The sequence below is a fragment of the Schistocerca serialis genome, chromosome 8 (genome assembly GCF_023864345.2).
Source record: "Schistocerca serialis cubense isolate TAMUIC-IGC-003099 chromosome 8, iqSchSeri2.2, whole genome shotgun sequence".
In the NCBI taxonomy this organism is placed as follows: domain Eukaryota; kingdom Metazoa; phylum Arthropoda; class Insecta; order Orthoptera; family Acrididae; genus Schistocerca; species Schistocerca serialis.
Window position 1 is genome coordinate 487,559,797 of NC_064645.1, and position 13,889 is coordinate 487,573,685.

The 13,889-nt window shown below is 42.3% G+C and overlaps 1 protein-coding gene across 3 annotated transcripts in view; it reads left to right on the forward strand.

The window, feature by feature from the left end:
- Positions 1-282: 282 nt before the first annotated feature.
- LOC126416740 (glutathione synthetase-like) overlaps positions 283-13,889 on the forward strand; it is a 150,738-nt gene continuing 137,131 nt past the window's right edge. For 2 of the 3 annotated variants that reach the window (XM_050084572.1, XM_050084573.1), the window contains exon 1: positions 283-505. The gene's annotated coding sequence lies outside the window, so the exon portion shown is untranslated. The remainder of the gene's footprint in view (positions 506-13,889) is intronic. The other variant, XM_050084574.1, reaches the window with a different exon arrangement.

Here is a 13,889-nt window from a genome sequence, read left to right on the forward strand (position 1 = left end):
GGCTACAGGATGTTCTATTTGAAACTCCACAGACCAACGTTATAGCTCGCGTTTGTATTTTGAAAACTTTTTCTTCTTTTGCAGTATGTTGCTATACTGCACGATATCGGAAAGTGAGTATTACTATCACCATTATTTTTTAATGCAGAAAACAGGAATGTTTCATTTCTAACGTTGCATTACCTCTACCTCTTAAATCGTCTTTCACGTCCAGCTGGTCGCCAATGTGCAACACTTTCTAAAAGGGGGATGTCAGTCTCATCATTACTTCGCAACTTGCATACTCTTTGCATCGTCATAGGTACAAGCTGTTTTTTGTTTACATTTATGCTTAGTGTCAGCCTGTCAGGGAAGTGTGCTGGCAAGTTGCTTCGGAAGCGAGGCTTGATAAGCAATTAAATCTGTAATCCGAAATTGATAACACAGATCTCTCGTTGATATAATAGCTGTACTGCAGTTGAAACTGTATATGCGGTTTGCAGACGACACTGGCGGGTCAACATCTGTGAGTGTAACATTAATTTGGCTGTAACATTAGTGTTAAGTGATGCGTAGTACTTTATACACTTACAGAAACACAGACGAATGCCCGCTGTGTTTAGTATGTAGTGCCTCGCCTTGATGTTAAGTAACTTTGCTATCTCTTGCTTAAACCAGTTAGGTGTCGGTGTTCAAATCAGCTATCACACGCTGAGCAGATCCAGAATGATGCGGAGTGGCTAGCAAACAAAAGTGATAATCTGTTGCTTATAAACACTTTTAGCAGATCTATGTAACTGATACACCGAGAGTTGTCAAATACTTCAGCGAAGTTTTTTTAAATATGTAATAACACGAAACAAATGATTATTCATGCTGGTCTTTGGGACTGAATACATGAAATATAAAATTTTTCTCTTTTTTTTTGACTTGATGTCATTTAGGAGAATGTCTTGTGAACGGTGTACATTGGATTTGAAAACAATAAAAGATGCAATACAGGAAAAAGAGCGTTTCTACGACCTGCCTTGCTATGGGGAAATGGGGGGGGGGGGGGGGTGGCTAGTTATAGTTTCACAATGAATGAAATATATAATTTTTCAGATTTCGAGACGTATGTACACTTACTTTCATTCAATATACGTTGTTTTTTCTGACATTCTTCGGACTTATTTTCATATTCCGTTGATCATTTGCACGATAATATGGAACGAATCATTTTACTTTCACATTGCAATTCAGTTTGTAAATATGGCTGCATTATGAACATTTGCGTTTTTTACAACCACAAGTTTAGTAGCTTGTTTATCATCTTTGGAATGACATACATCACTGATACAACAGTGTGTTGGTAGGTTTGTGGAGGTATGTGGCTTTAGATGTCTACACGTACGTAATGGGCTGCTGATTTGCGTAGGTGGTGATCTGATAGTGACCCAGGTTGGTTCCATAGGATTATGTCAGACAAATTTCGTTGTTGAAACATCGACATGAGTTCACTATAATGCTCCTCAAACCACTGTAGCACGGTTCTTGCTCTGAGACATGGACAGTTATACTGCTGAAACATGACAGCCGTCTGGGAAGACATCACGCGTGAAGGGATGCAGGTGGTTCACAGCTGTCAACTTGTCTCCGATTACTACCACAGGTCCCATGTGGGCATAGGAGAATGTCTCCGATAGCATAATACTGCTCCCACCAGCATGAGTCTGGTGTGCTGCATGCTATGAACTGCCATTCACTTTGATAACAGTGTTTGTCGAGACAGCCATTGACCTACCATAGCAAAAATGTTTCACATGAAAAGCTGTCACATTTACATTGATCAATGGTTGAATCCCAATAGTCGCACGCCTACTGCAATCATAATTGAAGATGATGTTGGGTCAACATGAGAATACGTAGGGGTGGTTCGCTGCGGAGCTCCATGTTCAACAATGCATGTTGAACGGAATGCTTCGAAGCACTTGTGCGTGCACCAGTATTGTACTCTTTTTGCAGAGATGCCACAGATTACCGCCTATCCTACTTTACAGAGTAGACAGGCCTCCAAACCCCATATTCTGTGATTTCTCATGCACGTCCGACTATTTAGTGCATAGTGGGGGTTTCATTGTCCTTCTACCTCTCTTCCTAGGTGCTCATGGCACTAGTATGTGAACATTACACCAGTTTTGCCATTTTCAAGATGCTTGTTCCCAGGCTCCGCATAATAATAACCTGTCCTTTGTCAAAGTCACTTATCTCAGTGGATTTCTCCATTTGCACTCCATATCTTCTGTAAGGTGACCCCCCCCCCCCCCTCCACCCCCCACCCCCTCTTTGTCTGCTCCACTTACATACTTCCGTCGCCGTGTCGTGTGCCTGCAACACTACTAGGCAACACCCAATGTCGTGGTGGGCGGTTATTGTATTTTTTGGCTTATCAGTGTATGTTGTGTTTTGTGTATGAAGAGGTATGTTATATCCTTCCTAGAAAGAAATGTGAAGAAGAGAAAAGTATTGTTATTTTTTTGAAGCCCCACCTTCCATAAATATGTAGCCTTCTTAGTTTATTTGTTAGCTGTAAGGTCAATTGACGCAGAACAGAAGCTCAGCTGTTGAAGTCATCAATAGTTGTAGTTGTGTTAACAAGGGCTGTCCATGCATTTGTCCAGTCTTATGTAGGAGAACTACAGGACAGCTGAATATTAATGGCAGAATTGTAACTTGAAGCTAATTCTTCTCAAATAAGTGTGTTGCCTACTGTGCTGCATCAGTCACAAAAAGGTGGAGCCGAATAGACAGAATGAAAATGTGTTACAGTTTTCAGTCATCAGCCACTGCTGCATCACTGGACTAAAATGTAAAATTCATGTTGACTGTTGTATAGCATTGGCCACAAGTGTGAAGAACAAAATGGTTGTGGTGCCCTGTGATTGAGAACAAAAGCATCACATTTAGTGTGTTATTAACATGGTTGAAACATCGTTTTAGCAGTTTTGTCAATACCATTTTTGTGTAAAAAGCCGGCACTCTCAGTAAGTTTCTTTCTACGCACCATTAATATGCAACTTGAAATGCACTTGACATGTCTAATCTCTGTAGATTGGTGGCTTTGTATGACAGTTCAAGCAATAATTTGGTCCATAACTAAACTTCATGCCTTAGCAAGGGATTTAGTGTGTATGTTCTCAAGGCAGAGTTCTTTTTACATTTGTTAAGTGCTAGGATCTCTATTATGGTTGATTTTTTTCCCCTGGTCTACTATATTTAAACCTTTTGATTATGGCCAATAGTTGAGGAGAGGAAGCTTGTTCACAAATCACATGCACTTAGAGTGCTATGGTAGAAACAATGTAGGGAGCACAAGTTCTGCCTTCCTTATTCAATATAGCCACTCCACTTATTCTTAAGTACTTAAATGTTGAGTATCGTTGTAATTTAAAAGCGCCGTGTTTATATATATGATAATGCTACATGTTGGAATAAACAGTGACCATGTCTTCATTAATTATGAGTACTACTCTTTCGCTAATGCAAAAAGTATTGTTTGATTGGTATTTCTTAGGCACTGAATCAGACTGCTCACTTTGGTTTCTATTACCCTTAATCTAATCACCACTTTCTGGTTTGACTCAATTTTTCTTTTTTCAATATTTTTACGGTAGTGCTTGTCATTTGGGAAAGGAGAAACGTACCTTAGATGGCACCCTGTCTTTGGCATGTGACAGCCATCTATGCATCCTCAGTACATGGGCAATTGCAGCTGCTGGAGAGCCAATCCGGTAGCCAATCCGATGTTGTGGGGTCATCACATACACCTTCAACTGTAGCCCCTTACAATGCAGGGCTTGCATGCATTGTATGAGGGTTGACTGAAAAGTAATACCTCCACCTTTGTAACTCTTCAACAGTTAGCAGTATTTGTATGTGCTAGGTACTGACTTGTTCCATAGCCTCTTCTCTACAGCTCCAGTTGATGGAACGGTTGTGTTGTTACAGTGGAACCCTCCACAGATGGTCGATCAGTGCAATGTAAGCAATGTACAGTCATTGAATTATTGACAACAGAAGGTGTCACCACAAAGGAGATTCATCAGAGAATGAGAGCAGTTAATGGTGATTGTGTTGATGTGATACTATACATTGTTGGGCAAGTAAGTTTAAAGATGCTGAGGCAGGAACATCTGACCTGCGTGACAAGCAGAGTTGGACGGCATGTGACAGGAACCACCAAGTTTCACAAGCAAAATGTTGACACATTGATTCAGGACGATCTTTGTACCAGTCAGAGAGAAATTGCAAGCACAATTGGCATTTTACAAGAACATATGGGTCACATTATTGCTTTGTTTGACTATCGGGAAATCTGTGCACAATGGGTACCCCGGATGCTGACTCCTGAAATGAAAGTGCACAGACTTGAAATTTGCCAGGAACTCCTCTTGCGTTACGAGAATGAAAGTGACGCCTTTCTCCATTCCATTGTGACAGGAGATGAAACATGGGTACACCATTATGACCTGAGATGAAGCATCAGTCTGTGGAACATCAACACAAAGACTCACCCCAGAAAAAGAAATTCAAGATGCAACCCTCAGCTGGAAAAATCATGACTACAGTGTTCTGGGAATGCAGATGGTGTAATCCATGTTGATTTCCTTGATCGTGGAACAACAATGGATTCAGAGTGTTACATCCCAATGCTGAAAACTCTGAAACAGGCTAACAAGGGTCCGAAAACAAAAGGGAAATGTTTTCCTGCAGCATGACAATGCCAAACCACACACTTCACATGCCACCACAGCAGAACTTCAGAGACTGAATCTCACCACCATACGGCATCCTCCATACAGTCTAGATTTAGCACCGTCTGACTTCCGTATGTCCTCAATAATGAAAGAAGATCTGCGGGGACATCATTATGCTTTTGATGAAGACGTTGAGAGAACTGTGAGTCTGTGGTTGCAGAAACAGTGTTGACTTCTTCCGTGACAGCTTCAGAAAACTTGTTCATCGTTGGCAGGAATGTATCCAATTGGCTGGTGATTATGTGGAAAAGTGAATGTTTGTAATTAAACATTACATTCTAAGGATTATTTCTGTGTTTGATTTATTAAAATATTCCTATCCAAACCCAATTAACGAAGGTGGAAGCAATACTTTTCATTCAACCCTCGTATCTGAGCTGTTACCTCCCTACTTAAGACAAAGATTAAATTTCAATCCTTTAGGGGTACCGAGACATTGAGCAATGCCTGTTCAGCCAGGTGGACATTGCTGTAGGTTGATGACATCCGTGGACACTTTGACAGGAGTAAGCAACATCACAGTGGGCACTTCGCAGATGAAAGAATCAAAGTTAGACCAGTGGCTGTGAAGAATTGGTTGTTTGACAAGAAGAAGAAAAAAATTAATGTAGAAACTTGTAATTATTCAGTCTTCCTGCCATAGCCACTTCTTGGCCTGCGAAACAAGGAAGCAAACAATTTACTCAATATTTAATCTGCGTTGGGACAGATGGTGATTACTACACAAAAATAAAATCCAGGTTTTTTTTGTGGAGAATTTTGAAGATGAGTTCGGTGAAATAGCTAACCTGGAAAAATGTGGACTGGATCCTTATTCATTAAAACAGCTACTGAAATGCTATCTCAAACACATTGAGCCTACCTAGCTAAGAAATGGCCTGTCACTATTACTCCACACAAGAGTCTTAAGATGACCTGGGACATTATCTTTCATAGAGATCTAATGCTTCAACCTGATGAAGAACTCTAAATAACTGGGAAGTTGCAGGACTGATTTTGTATGATGGATACAGAGAATGCCAAAGGAAAACAGAATTGACATAAGCAGCTTCATTTCAGAGTTTGAAGGACATGTCTTATTGGGAACAGTATGTCCTGGTATGTAGATGTATTGTTAAATGGCATGTCCTACCAACCATGAGGTGCTTCCAATGTTTCCATTTTGCTCACATATCTCAAATTATGTACTATAGAATCCATCTGTGAAAACTGGATGACCACTCTTGTGAACAGCCTCCACTAGGAGCAAATTTCCCAGACTATCACTCTCCCTGGTCACAGGGCTGCCAAGATTTTATAAGGGAAAAGAAAATGCAGGAATATAATACATTCAGTCACCTGTAATACTTCGAAGATAAGGAAATATGAATGAATTCATCCACTGGATTTGCACTTAAATTTTACGGAAGTTACAGCTAGCGTTTCAACCATTCAGAGTTGTGAACAACTTCCTAAATCAGGAAAATGTCCAAGGATGTCCGCCACCTGTACCACATCAGTGGGTATTCCTTTGCTGTCACAGCTGGAGGAGTTCCATCCTTCTATGTTGTCGCTGTCCGTGGACATTGTCGTGATATATTTTAACTGACCCACACACAGATAACAACCATTGGGAGAAAGGACCAATGAACAGTTATATCATCCTCTTATTGGGATGTACAACCCAAAAAACCATCACAAGAATTAAAAACATGGAAAGAAAAGGAAAAGAAAAGATGTGTATCAAAATCCGCTTTGATTGTACCCTGACCTTGAATCCTTCTCTACAGAAATGTTACCTTTAGGTCTGGATATTGTACTAATTGTACAGGATTTTTGGAAAGGAACAGCAACTTACACAACCTGCTGTTCACTTTATTTGTCCCTACACTGCCTTTTTTAACTATGGTACCATTGAACTGTAATGGCTATTACTGCCACATGCCTGAACATCTGTCCCTCTTCTCCACCACGTGTGTTGCTCTGCAGGTATCACAGTTATTAGGAGACTACATGCCTACACACAGAAACTGCAGTATTGTTAGTAATAATTGACTTTACTTGATGAGGCCTTCAGGAGGCATTTGAACATTGGTACAGTTTTTTACTTTTTATCAAGCAGATACTACTGAATACAACACTCAAGGCTACAGCCATTAGGCTACAACTGTCTACCATGGTAATGATGTGCAACTTTCATTTCCTGACAAGTCAAGGCATATGCTGTCAAGAGACAGAACTATTGCATCCATTACCCCTCCCCTTTTTCTTGTCCTGGGCATTGAGAATAAAAACAATAGAGGGCAATGGATTTTAATCTGTGTATAATGAATACTGGTAATCCAGTACGTTTTATTGTCACTCTGGAGCTTTTCGTGCAATTATCAATCTACAGTCCGAGTCTCACATCTGTGACACAATGTCATGCCCAAAGCAATGTGTGTAACAGTGATGATTACCCTATCATTTTATTATCGATCCCACAGTCAGGATCCACTGACGAACTACAAAGGCAGTATCCCATGAAAATCTGTTAGGGAAGCATGCTTCCCTGAAGTGTTTGTTGCAACATCCCAAGAGAAAGACACCCAAAAGATAGTACAAGAAGCAACAAATTTGATTACCCATGTAGCGCAGTATACAATATTATACTCTTCCACATCATCTTGATGCAAATCTGTGCCATGGGGATCTTAAGAAATAGCAAAAGCCATCAGAAACAAAGGGCATTAAAATGACAGAGGAGCCTTTCATCCCCTAATTGTTTAATTTTCTATAAACAACTACAAGATAAAGCACATCATTTAATCAAATGACAGAAATGGGAATGATGGGAACAAAGTGTTGCTTCGTGAATACCCATAAAACCAAGGCCCAGGTGTGAGCAAAACTATAACATATCAATGGGATTTCTTTACCATCTGAAATACGTGGAGTTGGATTGAGGAGTACTTCATAACAACCAGATACCTAAATTTCTAGTGACATACTACTAAAGTGATAGCTTCAGAAAGAAAATTCACTCATATTTTAATAGAACATAATACAGTGGGACCTCGCTTAACAAGCACCTCCCATAACATGCAGTTTCCATAACAGGCAAAACAAATTGTAAAAAAATGACTTGCGTAACGAGTGACGACGTTTTAGTGTGATGTCACTAGCTGTTTGCGCACGGTGGTGGGAAATGTTCAATGATATGAACACTTTTCATTGTCGGTAGTGGCATATGAACAGTGTCTTTAGTATGTGCTTGCTGCAGTCTGGGTTTAGCAGTCTTCCTGCTACCATCTTAGTGCAGCTTGTGAACACACATTTTTCTAAACTTGTGTTCACACAGTGTTTTTTGTGTGCAAATTTTAATAACCTTCATCAAAACGTCCCCAAAGATAAAGCCTCAAGATGATGACCATAAGAGAAAGATAATGACCTAAGAAATGAAACGTAAAATAAGTGAAAAAATCGAATGTGGTGTGAGCATTGCTGATTTTGCATGCGCATGCAGTCAGCCTACATCAATTATTTGCACTATCCTCAAGAGGAAGGTCAAGATTAAGGAGATAGATGCTTCAAAGGGAGTCTCAAGAGTATCGAAACAACAGTTTTGTATTCTGAACAATGTTGAAAGGTAGCTCCTTATATGTATAAATGAAAACCAATTGCAGAGTGACTCTATTAACAAGACCTTCATTTATGTGAAGTCAAGAATGATTTTCGCCAACCTCGTTAAGACAACACCAGGATCATCAGCAGCCGAAGAAGTGTTTAAGGGAAGGTTCGAGAAGTTTAAGAGAAGAACCAGACTCCACAGCATTGTGAGGCACAGTGAAGCAGCCAGCTCCGACACAAAGGCAGCAGAGAACTTCATCAGCAACTTTAAGATGGCCGTAGATTCTGAAGTTTAGCTGCCACAAAAGGTTTTTAATTGTAATGAGACTGGTCTCTTCTGGAAAAAGATGCCAAAGGGTACCTTTATAATGGCAGAGGAGATTGCATTGCCTGGTCACAAGCCAATGAAGAACTGTCTCGCACTGCTATTCTGTGCCAATGCAAACTGTGATTTGTAAATGAAACCACTGCTTGTTTACCATTCATAAACTCCATGAGCCTTCAAGAAGTATAAAGCCCAGAAGAGCAGGTTAAATATGATGTAGAGGTCCAACAACAAGGCTTGGGTGACTTGATCTTTTTGTGATTGGGTCAATGCAATGTTCGGCCCTTCGGTGAAAAAATATTTGCTTGGGATGAATCAATTAATCAAGATCCAATTTCTGCCTCCAACACCACTCCTTTACTTCAGCCTAAGGACCAGCAGATTATTTCTATCTTTAGGAAACTCTACACTAAAGCACTCTTCAAGCATTGCTTTAAGTTGACTGAAGCTATCAATCTCACTCTCAGAGAGTTTTGGAAATATTGCTTCCACATCTTTACCTGTGTCAAGATGATCAAAAAAGCATGGGAAGAGGAATGAGATTGTGTCTTTTGCCGAGAGGATAGTACTAGAGGTGGATAAGAATGATATCGATGAGCTTGTGGAAGATCTCAGCCAAGAAATGAACACTGAAGAGTTTTTGGAGTTGTAGTGTGTTTCACAGCAGTTCGTTGAGGAGGAGGAGGCACTTACAGTAAAGTGCAATCTTCTGGTGCAATAAGAGGACTGCTGAAAGCATGGGAATTGGTTGCATCGTATATTGAAAATAATCACCCCAATAAAGCAGTGACTACAGAGGCTACAAATTTATTTGTCTATAATGCTGTGTCTCATTTTTGCCAGGTGTTGAAGTATCGGCAGAAACAAATGACTTCCTAGTAAAAAAGAATTAGTTATGTATCATGAATAATAAAGTACATAATAGTGTATGTATAATTTTCTTTAAATAAATGGCATGAATAAGATAAAACTTCTAGTACTTTCTCTGCAGGGAATGCATGGTCATATTTTAATTAATTTATATGGGATAAATACTTTTACTTAGTAAGTGTTTCACACCATGAGTCAGATTCTGGAATAAATTATGCTTGTTATTCGAGGTTCCACGGTTTTTTTTTTAACACCCCTGTTACAGACTGGGAATTCACTAGCACGATGCAAGAATACCGCTTCAGGCTTAAATACCATATGCAGTCAAATACATAACCACTTTAGTGACTATAAAAAAAAGTAACCAAATACTGGTTTATAAAATTTGGCAAGGAGGAGTTTTTCTCACCCAGTGGATAGGAAGCATCATTTTATCAGTATTGAAACCTCATAAACAAATACAGACAACTACAGGCTAATCAGTTTAACAGTGATCCTATCGAACTCAAGGAAGGGATGGTAAGCCAGACTTTGCTTATGTGTGGAAACAAAATCACTTTCATCATTTCAGTATGGATTTTGTGAAGATTCAGATCCAGAACTGACCACCTTTTACGAATGTCATCTCCTGTCGGCAAGACCTTCATACTTCGATGACACTTGATAGTGGTCTTCCTTGACTACTAAAGGCTTATGATACAATTTGGCAACAAAACATCAAAGCAACATTACTTGGATGGGGATTCAGAGGCAGCCTACCAAGTTTTATTAAAAAAATTATTATCCATTTGAGTTAGTTGGTACAACCCTTAGTAATCAACCTGTACAGGAAGATGGGGTTCTACATGGGTTGGTCTTCAGAACTACCTTCTTCACAGTTGCCATACCCCCCAGGGGATCCACAACTCTTTTGTGGATACGTGCGTAGCGAGCACGGGACCTCAAGCTAATGTGGCCTTCCTTCCTTCCGGGGCTGCATACCTTCCCTTTCCGCATCCTTCCCCATCCCCCATCTTCGCCCCCCCCCCCCCCCTCACCTCTGGCTCTTTCCTTCCCTTTCTCCCCCTCTGGGAGTATGGTTTGTGCCTACGTCCGGAGACGGCCGCTTGTAAATGTACCGCATTCTTCGCCTTCCTTGCTTGTATGTCTTCATCCTTCCTTTGTCCTTCTCTTTTCCTTACCTCTTCTCTTTACCCTTTTCTCCGCTGCTGCGTTTGAGACCTCTCTTCTTTCCTTTCCCTTTCTCTTTCTTCCTCCCTGTGCATGTCTGATGGCCGACTCACGCACTTTCATGCGTAGCCGGTGACGGGGTAACGCGTAATTCCCCGCCTCAGGTAGACAGGTAGGACACGTACGTACCCCCTGGTAACGGCCAGGCCCAGGGAGGGGTGATTACCCGAGCTGATACCTTCCGAAAGTGCCGATTGGTCCCTCCGTCCGTTTGTCAGGAGGTGTGACCTGAGGTGTGAACAATCACCTAAGGCGGGAGTGCCCTCAGAGAGGGCCCCCACAAGGGAGGAGCACGCCATCGGAGACGCCGGTAATCATGGGGGATTCTTCCGCAATGGTTTCCTCACCTTCCACTATGTCTGCTCACAAACGTAAGTTCACTGAGTCTCAGCCACAGTCAGTTCTTCCATCGTCGCCACAGTTCCTTGTTGTTTCTCGGTCTGACGAAGGTCACGACTTCTCCACGGTCAACCCTTTCATTATTCAGAAAGGTGTCGAAGCAATTGCAGGTCCTGTAAAGTCTTGTTCCAGATTACGGAATGGCACCCTGTTGTTAGAAACAGTCAGTGCCCTCCAGGCACAAAAATTGCTGCGTACCTCACTACTACACACCTTTCCTGTCCGGGTGGAACCGCACTGTACTTTAAATTCCTCGCGTGGAGTCGTTTATACACGCTCCCTCGATGGATTGTCTGACGAAGAAATTCAGCACTACCTGTCTGACCAGGGTGTAACGGCTGTTCGTAGGGTTATGAAAAGTGTTGACACGAACATCATTCCAACCCACACTGTCTTCTTGACATTTGACAAAGTTCAACTCCCATTGAAAATCAAAGCAGGCTATGAGATAATTTCCGTTCGCCCTTGTGTCCCAAACCCAACGCGTTGCTATCGGTGTCAGCGGTTCAATCACACCAGCCAGTCCTGTTCCAATCTGGCCAAATGTGTTACGTGTGGCAAGGATGCCCATGAGGGTGCTTGTCCACCTCCATCCTCTCGCTGCATCAACTGTATGGGTGACCACGCTGCTTCCTCTCGAGATTGTCCCGTTTTTAAGGATGAAAAGCTCACCCAGGAAATTAGAGTAAAGGAAAAGGTGTCGACCTTTGCTGCTCGAAAATTATTCGCCAGTCGACAGCCCACCGTGCCTCAGAAAGGAGAATACAGCACTGTCCTTGCTTCTCCTCGGCCAACAATGGAGGCGGCCATGCAGACTTGCGACCTCACCTTTAGTGACACGGTCGTCAGATCGGCCAGCGCAAAGATCGCCTGTTCAACCTCACCACTTTCGCCTGCCCACTCTCTGGCTCACCCTTCATCGAGTTCTGCTAAATCTCGAGCCCAAAAGTCAGACACCAAGACTTCTAAAAAAGAGCTTACTCGTGAAGAGTTTTTACGTACGGCAACTTCCCAACCATCGGTTCCTCCTTCCTCTAAACATCATACTTCCAAGAAGGCTACAAAGAAACCCAGTTCCTCTCCTTCTCCGCCAAGGCGTGTCACATCTACAGCACCGCCTGGCGGAAATCGCCCTCGGCCGTCTTCTGTGTCGCCGAGGCGCACTGCTGGCGGCCGATCAACCGGCCGATCGCTGGTGGCAGGAGCTGCTCCTGACCAACCTATGGATCAGGATCTTCTGCCTTCGGCTGAATGCCATTCCATGCTGTCGGTCGCAAGCTCAGAGCAGTCGTTGAGTTGACAGCGACCTTGGTCACATTCCTCCATTTTCTGTTCACCCTATGTCCATTATCCACTGGAATATCCGCGGTGTTCAAGCCAATCGGGATGAATTGTCGATCCTCTTACGATCCTACTCGCCGGTCATCTTCTGTCTTCAGGAAACAAAGCTGCGTCCCCATGACCGCTTTGTTCTCCCTCATTTTCAGTCCGTCCGATATGATCTCCCCTCTGTTGAAGGCACTCCAGCACATGGAGGACTCATGATTCTTCTCCATGAAACTCTCCATTATCACCCAATCCATTTAAACACTTCCTCCCAAGCTGTTGCCGTCCGTCTACATCTACATCTATACTCCGCGAGCCACCTTACGGTGTGTGGCGGAGGGTACTTATTGTACCACTATCTGATCCCCCCTTCCCTGTTCCATTCATGAATTGTGCGTGGGAAGAACGACTGCTTGTAAGTCTCCGTATTTGCTCTAATTTCTCGGATCTTTTCGTTGTGATCATTACGCGAGATATATGTGGGCGGTAGTAATATGTTGCCCATCTCTTCCCGGAATGTGCTCTCTCGTAATTTCGATAACAAACCTCTCCGTATTGCGTAACGCCTTTCTTGAAGTGTCCGCCACTGGAGCTTGTTCAGCATCTCCGTAACGCTCTCGCGCTGACTAAATGTCCCCATGACGAATCGCGCTGCTTTTCGCTGGATCATGTCTATCTCTTCTATTAATCCAACCTGGTAAGGGTCCCATACCGATGAGCAATACTCAAGAATCGGACGAACAAGCGTTTTGTAAGCTACTTCTTTCGTCGATGAGTCACATTTTCTTAGAATTCTTCCTATGAATCTCAACCTGGCGCCTGCTTTTCCCACTATTTGTTTTATGTGATCATTCCACTTCAGATCGCTCCGGATAGTAACTCCTAAGTATTTTACGGTCGTTACCGCTTCCAATGATTTACCACCTATGGCATAATCGTACTGGAATGGATTTCTGCCCCTATGTATGCGCATTATATTACATTTATCGACGTTTAGGGAAAGCTGCCAGCTGTCGCACCATGCATTAATCCTCTGCAGGTCCTCCTGGAGTACGTACGAGTCTTCTGATGTTGCTACTTTCTTGTAGACAACCGTGTCATCTGCAAATAGCCTCACGGAGCTACCGATGTTGTCAACTAAGTCATTTATGTATATTGTAAACAATAAAGGTCCTATCACGCTTCCCTGCAGTACTCCCGAAATTACCTCTACATCTGCAGATTTTGAACCGTTAAGAATGACATGTTGTGTTCTTTCTTCTAGGAAATCCTGAATCCAATCACAAACCTGGTCCGATATTCCGTAAGCTCGTATTTTTTTTACTAAACGTAAGTGCGGAACCGTATCAAATGCCTTCCTGAAGTCCAGGAATACG